Raw genomic sequence first — 3,000 nt, 5'->3', positions numbered from 1 at the left:
CCCACGACGTCGGATACCTATAGAAGGGGGTGCGACGGGTCCATCGGCGTCGGATACCTATAGAAGGGGGTGCGACGGGTCCATCGGCGCCAGATAGCCTTAGAAGGGGGTGCGACGGGTCCATCGGCGTCGGATACCTATAGAAGGGGGTGCGACGGGTCCATCGGCGCCAGATAGCTATAGAAGGGGGTGCGACGGGTCCATCGGCGCCAGATAGCCTTAGAAGGGGGTGCGACGGGTCCATCGGCGTCGGATACCTTAGAAGGGGACGGGTCGACGGGTCCACGACGGTCCATCGGATAGCCTTAGAAGGGGGTGCGACGGGTCCATCGGCGCCAGATAGCCTTAGAAGGGGGTGCGACGGGTCCATCGGCGCCAGATAGCCTTAGAAGGGGGTGCGACGGGTCCATCGGCGTCAGATAGCCTTAGAAGGGGGTGCGACGGGTCCATCGGCGTCGGATAGCCTTAGAAGGGGGTGCGACGGGTCCATCGGCGGCGGATAGCCTTAGAAGGGGGTGCGACGGGTCCATCGGCGTCGGATAGCCTTAGAAGGGGGTGCGACGGGTCCATCGGCGCCAGATAGCCTTAGAAGGGGGGCGACGGGTCCATCGGCGTCAGATACCTATAGAAGGGGGTGCGACGGGTCCATCGGCGCCAGATAGCCTTAGAAGGGGGTGCGACGGGTCCATCGGCGTCGGATACCTATAGAAGGGGGTGCGACGGGTCCATCGGCGCCAGATAGCCTTAGAAGGGGGTGCGACGGGTCCATCGGCGCCAGATAGCCTCAGAAGGGGGTGCGACGGGTCCATCGGCGTCAGATAGCCTTAGAAGGGGGTGCGACGGGTCCATCGGCGCCAGATAGCCTTAGAAGGGGGTGCGACGGGTCCATCGGCGTCGGATACCTTAGAAGGGGGTGCGACGGGTCCATCGGCGCCAGATAGCCTTAGAAGGGGGTGCGACGGGTCCATCGGCGCCAGATAGCTTTAGAAGGGGGTGCGACGGGTCCATCGGCGTCGGATACCTTAGAAGGGGGTGCGACGGGTCCATCGGCGCCAGATAGCCTTAGAAGGGGGTGCGACGGGTCCATCGGCGCCAGATAGCCTTAGAAGGGGGTGCGACGGGTCCATCGGCGTCGGATACCTATAGAAGGGGGTGCGACGGGTCCATCGGCGCCAGATAGCCTTAGAAGGGGGTGCGACGGGTCCATCGGCGCCAGATAGCCTTAGAAGGGGGTGCGACGGGTCCATCGGCGCCAGATAGCCTTAGAAGGGGGTGCGACGGGTCCATCGGCGTCGGATACCTTTAGAAGGGGGGGTGCGACGGGTCCATCGGCGCCAGATAGCCTTAGAAGGGGGTGCGACGGGTCCATCGGCGCCAGATAGCCTTAGAAGGGGGGTGCGACGGGTCCACGGCGTTTGATACCTATATAGAAAAGGGTGCGACGGGTCCATCGGCGCCAGATAGCCTTAGAAGGGGTGCGACGGGTCCATCGGCGCCAGATAGCCTTATGGAAAGGTGTGTGACGGGTCCAAGACGTCGGATACCCATAGAAGGGGTGCGACGGTCCATCGGCGCCAGATAGCCTTAGAAGGGGGTGCGACGGGTCCATCGACGTCGGATACCTATAGAAGGGGTGCGACGGGTCCCACGACGTCGGATACCTATAGAAGGGGGTGCGACGGGTCCCACGACGTCGGATACCTATAGAAAAAAGGTGTGACGGGTCCATCGGCGCCAGATAGCCTTAGAAGGGGGTGCGACGGGTCCACGGCGTCGGATACCTATAGAAAAGGGTGCGACGGGTCCATCGGCGCCAGATAGCCTTAGAAGGGGGTGCGACGGGTCCATCGGCGCCAGATAGCCTTAAAAGGGGGTGCGACGGGTCCAAGACGTCGGATACCCATAGAAGGGGGTGCGACGGGTCCATCGGCGCCAGATAGCCTTAAAAGGGGGTGCGACGGGTCCAAGACGTCGGATACCTATAGAAGGTGGTGCGACGGGTCCATCGGCGCCAGATAGCCTTAGAAGGGGGTGCGACGGGTCCATCGGCGTCGGATACCTATAGAAGGGGGTGCGACGAGTCCCACGACGTCGGATACCTATAGAAGGGGGTGCGACGGGTCCATCGGCGCCAGATAGCCTTAGAAGGGGTGCGACGGGTCCATCGGCGCCAGATAGCCTTAGAAGGGGTGCGACGGGTCCAAGACGTCGGATACCTATAGAAGGGGGTGCGACGGGTCCATCGGCGCCAGATAGCCTTAAAAGGGGGGTGCGACGGGTCCATCGACGCCGGATAGCCTATAGAAGGGGTGCGACGGTCCCATCGACGCCGGATACCTATGGAAGGGGGGTGCGACGGGTCCATTGACGTCGGATAGCCTACAGAAGGGGGTGCGACGGGTCCATCGGCGCCGGATACCCTTAGAAGGGGGTGCGACGGGTCCATCGGCGCCAGATAGCCTTAGAAGGGGGTGCGACGGGTCCACGGCGTCGGATACCTATAGAAGGGGGTGCGACGGGTCCATCGGCGCCAGATAGCCTTAGAAGGGGGGTGCGACGGGTCCATCGGCGTCGGATAGCCCATAAAAGGGGGTGCGACGGGTCCAACGACGTCGGATACCTATGGGAAGGTGGTGCGACGGGTCCATCGGCGCCAGATAGCCTTAGAAGGGGGGTGCGACGGGTCCATCGGCGCCGGATAGCCTATAAAAGGGGTGCGACGGGTCCATCGGCGCAATAGCCTAAGGGACGGTAAGATCGGATACCTATGGAAGGGGGTGCGACGGGTCCATCGGCGCCAGATAGCCTTAGAAGGGGGTGCGACGGGTCCATCGACGTCGGATACCTATAGAAGGGGTGCGACGGTCCCATCGACGCCGGATAGCCTATAGAAGGGGGTGCGACGGGTCCCACGACGTCGGATACCTATAGAAGGGGGTGCGACGGGTCCATCGGCGCCAGATAGCCTTAGAAGGGGGTGCGACGGGTCCAACGGCGTCG

This window comes from Necator americanus, chromosome III, assembly GCF_031761385.1.
Source record: "Necator americanus strain Aroian chromosome III, whole genome shotgun sequence".
Lineage (NCBI taxonomy): Eukaryota > Metazoa > Nematoda > Chromadorea > Rhabditida > Ancylostomatidae > Necator > Necator americanus.
This window is presented reverse-complemented; position numbering follows the sequence as displayed.